Genomic DNA, 13179 nt, shown 5'->3' with positions numbered 1-13179 from the left:
TGTTTCCAATATGTTTATGCATTACTGTGGTTGCTGGGTGGAGAAGAGATCATAGAGGGGAAGGAGAGGAGCCAGCAGAGGAGTTGAAGATATTGAGGTATTGAAATAGCTCCAGTGAGAGGGGTTGATGACTTGGACCAGGGAGGTCACCATGAAGATGTTAGCTATGGGGTCTGCTGTGATGCTCAAGCATGCTATATTAAGGATAGGGGATCAATGTATGCACCTCCCAAAGTAAGGGTGGGAGAAGCTAGCTGGGTGGATAATGAGGCCAAAAGACAGGCTGCAGGGAAGGGGCCAGCCAGATATTCTATTTTCATCCTGCTAGGTTTCAGATGCCAGCGGGAGATGCAAGTGGAGAGATCAGAAAGGCAGTTGGGTATGGAGCTTTGCAGGCTGGAAGCGGGGATTGGCTTGTGAGTAAATATGAGAACCAATAGCATTTGGAGGAAAGCATAGGTGAGACTTGGAGAAGAAAGACCAGAAATATGCTTTGGTGCTAATGTTCATAGGTTGGGTGTAACAGAGGAAGACAGCCAATGAGGCTGAGAGGAGAGCTGTGGTGGGAGAGGAGGAAAACAAGCAGAGAGTGGTGTTTACAGGAGCCAGGAGAGGCTGTGGCGAAGAAAGAGCTGTGGCCACTGTGCCGTTCAGAAGGCAATAAAAAGATTTGACTCTAGCCAGGTTTATGGTGGCACTGACAAAAGGAATTTCAATAAAGCAACAGAGATGCATGCCCACCTGGAGTGAGTTGAAGAGAGCAGAGCAGGTGAGACAGTGTAGATGGTCTTTGAGAGAGGTTTTGCTGATATGGAGTGGAGAAATGTGACAATAGCAGAGAGAAGGAGGAAAGCCAAGGGGATTCTGGTTGGCTTTCAGATGAGCCCCTAGAGCATGTGTGCTGTTGAGTGATCCAGCAGAGGGGAGAGGCTGATACTGTAGGAGAGAAAAGGGTGGCAGAAGAAATTAAAACCTTCAGAAGGTGAGTCGGGATGAGACTGAGGATGCAAGAGGTGGAACTAACTGTTCACGTGAGGCAGGGCCCTGTGAGGGGGACTCGTGAGACACTCGCCAGCATCCTTTTCTTCTGTGCGATGTCCATGATACAGAGTTGCCCTGAGCTGCAGTGGCACTTGTCACACTGAACCAGAGAACACAGAGGCCAGACTCTGGGTCCAAGTGCTACTGTATGAGTGTACACTGGGAAATCCTTGAAAGGAGATGTAATGCCATCTCTGGCTCTCCTCATTCCCTCCAAATGGGTCTGCAAAGACCCTCCAAACTGAGGTGCCCCCATCAGTCAGGGCATGTTGGGGACACTCCACTGTCCGTATTCTCCTGATAAAGTTCAGGATGGGGAATAGAGAGGACTTGTATCACACTTCCTGCCATGTAGCCCAGCAGCAAGCTAGTGACATCTACTGTGCTGTCCTGGGACCACAGAAAGGAGGGGTGAGGAGGCATACCTAGCTATGACAGAGATAGGGATAGTCCCCTTTCCCAATACACCCTATAGTTTCCCAAGGCTTGGTAGAGCGTCCCAATTTTTTAAGGTGTGCCTAGTGGGACCAAGGAGTTAGTAGAGACATAGACACACTACAGTGGGTCTAACCAGGGTCTAGTGGCTGAGATTAGGGAATACACATAGAGTCTTGCAGCTGGGACAATTTCTACTGGGAAATGGCTAGAGATAGGGCTGAGTCAGTAGATCAGAGAAGCCATCACTGAAGGGAGCACCCATACACTGTCTATGCCATGAACCAAGTGGGATGAGTCCTATTTAAAGCATGAGATCACCGGAGACCTGATAGAGATGGAAACTAAGAAGAGGGCATCTTCCTCCTTTTCTCTCCTCTGTTGCCTTATAAACTTCAGAGTTCAGCATCAGCCCCTGGAGCAATGAAAAGCCATGAAAAGGGAAGAATTCTTGAAAAGGGAAAAATCCTGATATAAATGAGTTTTAAATCTTAAGTGACGAGAAATCATACAAAGACTGAGTTTATAGGAAAATGAATCAACTGAGTGTGTATAAAAGATAGGATGGGGTAGGGAATCAAAAATTGCGTTGAGTTGTAGAAAAGAAAGTTTCCTTTTTGCACACCTGTGCTGGGTAACTTTCCTTTGCCCCCACCACTAGTTGTCTTGCCCACCCTTCTCCACTACTCTCTGCCCAGGGAGGCTGAAGTGTAGGGATTGCATCAATGGTTTTCATCTGGACTTGGCCAATGGAGAGCCCTGGGAGGGAAGACAGTGAGGTCGGGATGTCAGCTCTCAGATGCCTCCTAGCAGTTGTCCTGAGCTTGTTGCCTTTCTCAAGGCAACCATCCTTCTTATAAGCACTCCTTTCTCTCCTCCCTTCAAGCCTAGGTTTGTAACAGTTCTAAAATACTGGGTGACATATTCTATATTAGCCAATTGGGTCATTTTTTTTTTTTACCTGTGTTGTTCAATCTTCTCTTTTCTTACTGAGTTTTATGATCTGCTTGTTTTGCCAGTTACTGAGGGAGATGTTTCAAACTTCAGCGTGCAGAAAGGAGCGCAGGAAAATAAAAACAAAACAAAACAAAACAAAAAAACAAGAGAGAGAGAGAAAAGAAAAAAGAAGTAAAACAACAGCAACTCCAAGTAACTACTGTAGAAACAAACTGAAAGTAGGGCTAGAAAAACAACACAGGAAGTTCAAGACCAGCCTGGGCAACATGGCGGAACCCAGAACCCCATCTACACACACACACACACACACACACACACACACACACACACGATACATAAAACATTAGAAAATAAAAATGTAAACCATTGTGGTGGCACGTGCCTGTAGTCCCAGCTTCCGGAGTGGGGGTGGGGGACCGGAGGTAGGAGGATGGCTTGAGCCCAAAAGATTGAGTGACCCTGTCTCAAAATAAATAAACTAACCAACAAACAGTAAACATAATAACAAATAATAAACGACAATAACAATAAACAAGTGGGAGTGAACAAAGGTAAGACCCTGGTATTTCCTCTCTCTCTCTGTCTCTGTCTCGCTCCATCTCCTATAGTCTCAGCTACCCGGTTGGGGGGCTGAGACGGGAGGGATCACCTGAGCCCAGGGAGGTTGAGAGGCTGCAGTGGGCCGTGCTCACACAGCTGCACTCCAGCCAGGGTGGATTTGCCTATTTCCATTTTAGTTTTGTCAATTATTCTTGTACATATATTGAGGCTATGTTGTTAAATGTAAAATTTTAGTATCATTTCATCCTTCTGGTGAAAGTTTTCTTATTATCAAAGGTCCCTTTTTATTTCTAATAATGCTTCTTGCCTCAAAGTCTGATATTAATACGACTTCAACTTTTATTTTAACTTCATATTTGCCTGACACATCATTTTCCATTAAGAAACTCTTTATTTATTTATTTTTAGAGCAATTTCAGGTTCACAGCAAAATTGAGAAGAAGATACAGAGATTTCACACATACCCTTTCCTCAACTCATGCATTCTCAACATTGCCACCATGGTGCATTTATTATAATTATCAACAACAAATTGTGCATTTGTTATAATTGTCAAAAACAAATTACACATTTGTTACAATTGATGCACTACAATGATACATCATTATTACCCAGAGGCCATAGTTTATATTAGGGTGCACTCTTGGTGTTTTACCTTCTGTGGGTTTTGATAAATATATAATGACGTATATGCACCATCATAGTATCATAAAGGATAGTTTCACTGCCCTAAAAATTCTTGAAATTCTCTGTGCTCTGCCTATTCATTCCTCCCTCTCCCCAACCCTTGGCAACCACTGATCTTTTTACTGTTTCCATAGTTTTCCTTTTCCAGAATATCATATAGCTGGAGTAATACAGTATGCAGGCAGCTTTTTCAGACTGGCTTCTTTCACTTAATATGCATTTAGAGATCCTCTATGTCTTTTTCAACATTTCATTTTAAACTGTTCTGAATAATCCAAAGTGTGTCTTTTGTAAGTAGTTATCTCCCTCTAGTCTAACGATCTATGTATTTTATTGAAATATATATTATGTTTAAACTTACTGCATGTGCAGAGATATTTACATTTATAATTACCCCTTTGTCACCCTTTTCTATTTCTGCCTGATCCACGTTCAATTTTCTCTTCTTTCTTGCTTCCTTTGGATTATAATTATTTTTAATTCTTCCATTCTTTCTCCTTTATTAGCAAGTTTCTTATGTATTATTTTACTAATCTTAATGGTTATCTTGGAGATTGCAACAGGCATCACTGACTTATTAACATCTAATGTAGACTGATATTTTTACCACTTCCCATACAATGTAAGGATGTTATTCTTCAATTCCGTTTACCATCTGCCTTATGTGCTTTTGTTGTCATGCATTTCAATTCTACACCTATTTAAATCCCACAAGGCATCATTATTATTGTTTTACACAGTCAAGAGTTATTTATGTTTACTCACATATTTCCTCTTTCTGTTGTTCATTATTCTTTTTTTGTGAGTCTCTGCTCCTATCTGGAATAATTTTCCTCTGCCAAACAAAAAACCTTCTGGTATTTCCCTTGGTTGTCAGCCTGCTGGTGATAAATTCTCTTTGTCTGCCTGAAAATACCTTTATTTTGCTGTTATTTTTGCTGGATATGGAATTCTAGGTCTGTAGTTGATTTGCCTTCAGAACTTTGAAGATGTGGTTCCATTACCCCCTGGCTTCCATTATTTTTATGGAGAAGTCTATGTTTGGTTTTACTGTTGGACCCTTAAGGTAATCTAACATTTTCTCCTCTCTAACTTCTTTAATATTTTCTATTTGTCTTTGATATACCACAGATTTACTTTGATGTGCGTAGCTGTGGTTTTCTCAGTATTTATTCTGTTCCAGTTAACCTTCTTTTGAGTCATCCTTCTTTCCCACGTTAGAGATTGGAAAATTGAGCTAGAGTCGGGGTGAAGGATGGCCTATGGCACCTGAGGCTTTGGATCTTTTGGATCAATGCTGACCAGTCCCAACAGGCCCTCTGATGAGCTTACATCTCACCTCCCTCCACTTGCTTCCCCCTTGCTTCTGGGCTTCCAGTACAGAGTGTAAACAGGTTTATCAGATCTGGAATGGTTGGGTGCTATGATCTGAATGTGTGTGTCCCCCAAGATTCATATGGTGAAATCTTAACCCCCAAGGTAATGGTATTAGGAGGTGGGACCTTCGGAAAGTGACTAGGTCATGAAGGTGGAGCCTCATGAATGAGATTGGTGCCCTTATAGAAGAAGCCTCAGGGGGCCCTCTTCCCCCTTTTATTAATACGATATGAGGACACAGCTAGAAGTCGCCATATATGAATCAGAGAGCAAAACCTCATCACACACTGAACCTGCTGGTGCCTTGATCTGGGACTTCCATCCTCCAGAACTGTGAGGAATCAATGTCTGCTTGTAAGCCACCCAGCCTATGGTGCGGTGTCACAGTAACCTGAATGGACTAGGTCACTGGGGTTGAGAAAAGTTTTTCCAGATCATCACCATGCTCAGGCTGGTGGGGAAGGTATCAGACTCAGCGCTACCCACCGCTATTGATTCTCCCTTGTTAGAGATATTCTAGAATAGTGGCTAAGATCCAGCTTCCAAATCAGATCACCTGGGTTTACATCCCAGCTCTGCTGTCCTCTCCCCTACCAGCTGTGTTACCTAAGGAGGGTCATGCAGCAATCCCTCCATGTCTCATCTGGTAAATGGGTAGTACTAACAGTGCCAGCTTGTGGTTGGCACTACTTCCTAAGTGAGTTTTTTCTTTTTTTCCTTTGAGGAGCAAATGGGTTAATATTTAAAAGTCATTAGAACAGTGTCTGGAATAGAAGCTATCTACACCTGTTATCTGTTGTGTCGACTAAGTGAGGAGCCTTGTCCCTGCCTTCAGAGCACATGCTGTGAGTCGGGCAGGTGAACGTGGATAATGACAGATCATGTAGCGTGCAGGGGTCCTAAAGGGAAAATGGTTCCAACTGGAGTGGCCAGGGTCTTTGTGGGTCTGGGTGCCAGCAGAGTGACCCCCAGCTCTGGCTGCTGTGTGCAGCACACAAGGAGAGACCCAGCCACTGAGCCAGCTTTTCGGGTAGGTTGGTGAAACACTTCAAAAGAAAGAAGAAGATTCTGTTTAGTCCAAACAAGATCATGGGAGCAGAGGTGTGCACTCCTCACTGTCTCAGCACTAATAGTCTTAGCAGCCATTTGGCTTCGTTTCCACATTCACCAGACACTACAACTCTCATTTTCCTCTCTAGCAATTAATAGAGGAGACATCCAGAGCTATTTCAGGGAACATGAAGAGCCACTCCAAGTGGCCAAATTGTTACCAGTATGCTTGGAAATACAACATGGAAATAATGCTCCATTCCAGGGCAACTGCCCTTCTTGAAACACCCAGGAGACAGATGTTATTGATAGGTTAACCACTTCACTGACTTTTTAAATTACATTTTTACTTTGGAGCATCATGGCATTGTGAAAAGCTCAGATTTTGGAGGCACACGTGCCCAGATTTGGATTCTAGTTCCTGCTGTGTTAACCTGGATCAATTCTGCAGCCCTCCCAACCCCATCCCTCATATCTTCAGCTGGTGCCTCCTGGCACTACTAGAAGGACTTCAGCTGGGCCATGCGGGGAAGAGGAGCTCATTGCTCCACAAACTTTGGGCAGATGGCTCACCCCAACCCCCTGCCATGAAAACCTTGCATGATTCCAGATTCTGATTTCCCAGGAACTTGCATTTTCTTGACCACTTCTGCCTTAAGGTCTTAAATTCTTTTGACAGAGTGAGGGGCGTTGGGGGGTCTCTGTGCATTGCACTGATGCACGTGGGAAACTTAGTCCCTACTCTGAAAGCCACAAAACACATGCAAACGTGGTTGAGAGGAGTTAGGGAGATTAGATAGAACACCACAATGTAAAGAACTTAAATTGCTTATTTGATTCCTCTTTTTCAAAAGTTCCCTCCATGTGCCTTCCACAAAGCTTATTCTTGGCCTTTCTCTACTGATGTCCCCATTGTCTTATCACTTCTCTTTTTCTTCTCCTCCCTCCTATCATCTGCACCAGATAACACAGGGACTTCAAATTTTTCTCCCCAGAATTCACATCCAAATCATCTGGGGGCTCAGCAGACAAAACAGGCTTTTCTTAGAGAGCATTTTCCTTCCCTCTCTTCCTTCCTTCCTTCCTTCCTTCCTTCCTTCCTTCCTTCCTTCCTTCCTTCCTTCCTTCCAATGGAGTCTCACTCTGTCAGCCAGGCTGGAGTGCAGTGTCATGATCTCGGCTCACTGCAACCTCCACCTCCTGGGTTCAAGCGATTCTTGAGCATTCACCTTTCCGAGAAGACAGCTAAGAATATAGATTGCAGAGTTCTTCCTGTTTTTGTTGGAGTTGCTTTTGTTTGCGCTTCCCCCCAAGCAGAGCCTTGGGGATGATGCCAGGAGGCAGGAGTGAGGGAGTAGGGAGAGTGAGGCAGGAAAAAGCCTGTGAGATGTGTATTAGCAAGACAGCTTCTATAGATGGCAGAGACTCAGCTCTGCAGGAACCTCTGAGAAGAGTCACCCAGAATTGTCTGTTTAAAACCCACAAGTTTGGAGCGTGTGTCTACTGGCTCTAGGAAGCCACAGCTTCCCATATTTCCAGGCAGCACATGAGCTGAGTGAGATGCTGTGCTTTCGGAGAAAGCTCAGAAGCAGAGAAGCAACAAGACCAAAGGCTTGTACCTTGGGATATGTTAGCATGTGTGCTAGAAACTGTCCACTTGCTGTGGCTCAAACTGGAGGTGCCATGCTGATCTGGAGTGAGATACTTACAGCATGTGCCACACAGCAGAGCACGTGAAGGTGCCCAGCTCAGTGCCTGTCACTCAGTGGGAAGTCAGCATCCTTTCCTCCACTCCCTCTATTCCATCCTGGGACCCTTCCTTCTGTCTGGCTCTCCATGAGATGTTGACAAGGCCAGGATTCCAGCTGGGGCTGTCTGATTTAATTTCAGTGCCTTCTTTCCATGACCTCAGCAAGTATTTGATCAATTGAAGAGGTGAAACAAAGATCGGTTTCAGTTCTCAAATTGTTGGTTTGCATCTCTGGGAATTAGATATTTGCTAACTGGTGAAAGGAGACTAGAGAGCAAAGATCTGGTAAGCGAGTCTCTGTCAGTAACAGCATATCAAATTGAACTTGTGTTTTTCTTTGTGTGTACTGTTTCAGGAGAGAAAATGAACAGAGGTGGGGTCAGAACCATGCACAGGAAGGAGAGAAGGATGAGAGAGCAGTACCTTGCCACACGGCGCATCCTGAGAGACAGACAGGATGGGCGGGTGACAAACCTGAGAACTATTTCACACTGGTTCTTTCAGACACATCACAGACTAGTTTTCAAGCATGGCCTCTACAGAAATGAAATTCAGGGGGAATAAGCTGGTCATAGGGAAATCATAGGAAAGACTCCCTTTTAAATGTTTTATGTTTAGAGACAGGGTCTTGCTTTGTCACCCAGGCTGGTATGCAATGGCACTATCATAGCTCACTGTAACTTTAAACTCCTGAGCTTGAATGATCCTCCCACCTCAACCTCTGGAGTGTCTGGGTTTACAGGTCTGTGCCACCATGCCAAGCCAATTATTAAGATTTTTTAGAGACAGGGTCTCGCTGTGTTGCCTAGGCTGGTTCCAAACTCCTGGTCTCAAGCAGTCCTCCCACCTTGGTCTCCCATAGCGCTGGGGTTATAGGTGTGAGCCACCATGCCTGGTCTAAGACTCCTTTAACCTCATCGGTTTTCACCCATGACTGCTCACCTACTTTTCTAGACTTGGCTCTAAGTGAACTTTTACTCTTTTCTCAAATCAAATTCACCTTTGAAAGGAAAAAATTGGCTTCCTCGGAAGAGAAGCAGAAGTCACCCTGACGTGGGGCTGACAAGGCATGGGGCTAAGAGAAGAGCGACCAGAGCCAGGCCACCACTGATGGTGTGATACGGGCAGGTCCTTTCCTAACCCCAGGTCTCATCTGCTCCAGGCCAGTGGACCTGGTCACACTCTAGTTCTTCCCTGCCTTACTAGCATGTGCATCCTCCCCTGAAGGGTTTTCATGAAAATCAATTTCTTGGGGAGTCAGCAGGCCCATGGGTGATGGAGCACAGAGAAGGCACTCATGGTTTTGAGACACCACAGAAACCAGTTGCAGGGGGAAATGCTTTTGAAGGTGAAGGATGGAACATGTTTGAACTATCAAAAGATTTTTCCCTAACCCAACTCAATGTTAGAGGACAGGATAGGTGTCACCTCCATCCTGAAAGTAGTGGAATTCCCATATTGTCTCTTGTCCTAGATCCACACCCAGAATCCCTTGTTACTCTGAGTAGAACTCAGGGAAATCAATCCCACAGAAGGCTGGTTCCTAACTGCTGATACAGACAGACTAGTCACTTTTGGATCCACTCTTTCTATGCAGTGGATCTTCAAAACATCAGAGCTAAAGAGATTTTTAGACAGCCCAGATAAATCAATATGGTGGGTACTATGATGACTCCTTTTATGAACAGGCTTTGAAATGCTAAAGATCTTTCTAGTGGGGCCCCAAGTAACCCTGAACCACTCTGAGGATCACAGCTTATACACTCTTTAGTCTAAATTCTATCATGGGCTTTTGGCCAAAAGCAATAAGATCTGACCCTAGCTGCAAGCCCTTTGTACACGGAGCTATATAATAAATTTCTTTTTTCTTTTGTGTAACTTTGTATATGCTGAAAAAAATGATCAAATAAAATTATTCAATGCAGTGGCTTCTATTAAGTCCATCTTGGAACTGTTATCAATTTTCTTCCTAATGGGAAAATAGATTTTCAGAAAAGGTGAATAAGGTTGTTCCCAACATCTGCTCATTTGCTCATCTGTACATTTTTAGTGGCTACCATTATAAATGATGTTTCTGGCCAGGCACGGTGGCTCACGCCTGTAATTCTAGCACTTTGGGAGGCCAAGGCAGGTGGATCACCTGAGGTCAGGAGTTCGAGACCAGCCTGGCCAACATGGTGAAACCCCCTCTCTACTAAAAATACAAAAATTAGCCAGGAGTGGTGGCAGGCACCTATAGCTTCAGCTACTTGGGAGGCTGAGGCAGGAGAATCTCTTGAACTTGGGAGGCGGAGGTTGCAGTGAGCTGAGATTGCGCCATTGCATTCCAGCCTGGGTGACAAGAGTGAAACTCCATATAAAATAAAATAAAATAAAATAAAATACAATAAAATAAAATGAAATGAAATAAAATAAATAATACTTCTGGGGAACAGCAAAGACAATGTGAGTGTGGGGTCCCAAGGAGAAGGGCTTCCTCACCCAGGCTGAAGAATGAAGAATTCCCTGTTGGTTCCTGTGAAAGCCTTGGGAAGGAGGCAGAGGCCTGAGGGCCAAGTTTTCTTAGAATGTCCACTCGTGGACTTCCACTCCAGCAGCTCTAGCAGGAAGAGCCCTGGTTTTGTCATGGCTCTTTCTGGGGGTCCATAATCCTGGATTCCACACCTTACCTCGCTCAGCAGCTGCATGGGCCAGGATGTAGTAGAGTGGCGGAATGTGTCCTGCCCGCTATGTGCCTTCTGTGCTGTCACTGGGGACAAGGGTGGGAGAGATGGAGGGAGCAAAGGAAGAGCCCATGAGGGGGTTCTGCTCCCATGCAGCCTGAGAGCCAGCTGTAAGCCCTGTGTGCTGCTTGACTACAGGGCCCAGGAGTGGGGTTGGGGGGAAGCAAGGCCAGGTGAGGATGCAGAGTAGCTGGGACCAGAATTCTGCTGTCTGTGTCTGGAGAGAAGGCTGTTAGTGCCCAGGCTGTAGCCAGCCCTGGTGCAGGGGGTCCATGAAACCCCTTTTTCACTTGATGAGGGGTGTAGGGGTATAGGAGATGAGAGCTAGGCCGGACAGCTCCAAGAAGGCCACCATGGAGCTCGAACCACTCCACTTGAGAAGCCGAGAGCGGGGACAGCTGGATTTGGGGCCAGGAGGACTCAGAAGGACGGAACTACAGATGAGGTCTGCTTCCGATGCTCCCAGGAAGTCAGGGAGGGCTGAGGCTGGGAGAGTCAGGGTGAGGTGTCCCTGTGTGTGCCAAACGCTGTACTAGATACAATAGCAAACACTCAACCAGTGGCACACATGGGCTGTGCCACCTTGCAGGTGCCCACTCATTTGGTGCCAGGCACATCTTACTGTTCTCATTAATCTGATCCTACAGATGAAGAAACTGAGGCCCAAGGAAGTTATGTGATAGGCCCAAGGTGACACTGTATATAAATGGGAACACAGAGTCTGGGACCCAGGCAGGCTCGCTTCTGGGTGGAGGTCCTAACCATGCACTAAGAGCCCTACTAAAGTCCTAACCATGCACCAGGAGGCCACCAGGAGGCCACCATGAGCCCTGCTCCTAGGCACAGCTGGTAAGGGATACAGCCAGGACCCAAAGCCATTATTTTCTGCTCCAAAGCCCAGGACCCCTCTGTAATCTCAGCCCCAGTAGCTTAGGACAGAGCTAAGCATCCTCTGTTTTTTCGACAGCTGCTCCTCCACTAAGCAAACACTGCTCGCTCTCTCCTGCCTGTCTATTTTTGATCCTGGGCTCTGCGTCCTCCCTTAGCATCCCTCCCACCCCCAACTTTAATTAGAGCTCATGATCCACTCAAGAGCTCGTTCTGTGCATCAGCTCCCCAGGCACGAGCTGCTCCTGTTTCTAGGCTCCTTGCAGTGAAGATGACCGAGAAGAGGCCCCACAGCTTAGAGCACAGGTGATCTGCCAGACAAACCTCTGGGGAGAGCAAAGGATAAAGCTGCACCTGTACCACAAAGGCCATGCTAGAGGATAATGTTTGACCCTTGAGAAAGCTCTTCCCAACTGCTCAGAAGCAGGCAAAGCTCAGAGCAGGATGTGACAGGACTAAATTCCAGTGGAAATGACAGAGGATGTAGACACGCGGAAGATAATTGTCCCGATTGGGACCTGAGGCAGAAGTTTGGCACAAATGGAGCTTGCATAAAATAAAATGAAATAAAATCTTGAAAGCAAGGGACAAATACATGGAGCTTAGTGCAGCTCCATGACTTAGATCTGCTGCACATTTCTACCGAGGTTGGATTTAGGTTTCCGTGGGCAGAAGTCACTGCAGGGCTGAACCCAGGGATGGTTCTCCTGGAAAAGCCCCACCTGGGGCCATCTGACCCGTCAGATGGCAGGTCCTGCCAGGGGCAGGCATTGAGTAGTGACTGAGCTGGACCGGGGCTGAGGGCTCTTTTAGAAGTGGGACCACTGCTGTGACATTAATAAAAGTTTGAAAAATACAGAAAATTGAGAGGAGGAGACATTGATCCTCTCCTAGGCATACAGCCCAGATACAGCTATTATTGTCTTTTTATTATATTTCATTACAGCCTTTTTCTTCCCCATGTATTTTTGTGAGCATGCTGGGTAAACAAATTTTGTACACTGTCTTCCCCCGAAATGGGCTTCTCCATGTTATTACTTTGTAAAAATTACCTTATTAGTTGCTCTATATCCTGTCAAGTGAGTTGGAATGCTCCTCTTTGAACATCTGAGTCATTTCTGACTTTTCACTATTGTAAGGACGTTTGTACATAGGGTTATTTTCCATATTTGAGGTTATGTTTTTATAAAACACCTACAGAAATCCAGTTCACATATCAAAGAGCACAGTTGTTTTTAAAACTCTTGTTAAAAATTACCAACTGGGCCTCTCAGCGTGCCAGTCTGTGGGTCTCCCTCAGATTCCACCTTGCAGCTTAGGCTTTGGCTTCTCTGCTATTTTCTGATTCATTCATTCATTCATTCATTCATTTATTCAACAGTTATTGAGTCTCTGCTGTATACGAGGCACTGCTGTGTGTGCAGCAGAAACAAAAATGAATCGGACACATCCCTGCTCCTTGGAGAACTCTTGATCCAGAGGAGAAGATGGATGACAACACAGCATGACGTGTGGGGTGGGGGGAGTCATGTGCCATATGCCGTGTCTTTCTGGACAGCCCTTGTGGAGACGCCTGTGGCTAGGCTCCCCCTGGGGCCAGGCTCCCATTCCCTAATTCCAGTGTTCCCAGGAGCACCTCCCACACTTTTCCTTTTTCCAGAATCCCTCTCCTCTTGCCCGCTGCCCAGCACAGATCCTCATATTCAGGCC

The sequence above is a fragment of the Nomascus leucogenys genome, chromosome 18 (assembly GCF_006542625.1).
Source record: "Nomascus leucogenys isolate Asia chromosome 18, Asia_NLE_v1, whole genome shotgun sequence".
Taxonomy (NCBI): domain Eukaryota; kingdom Metazoa; phylum Chordata; class Mammalia; order Primates; family Hylobatidae; genus Nomascus; species Nomascus leucogenys.
The sequence above is the reverse complement of the archived record's forward strand: the minus strand, read 5'-3'. Positions refer to the sequence as shown.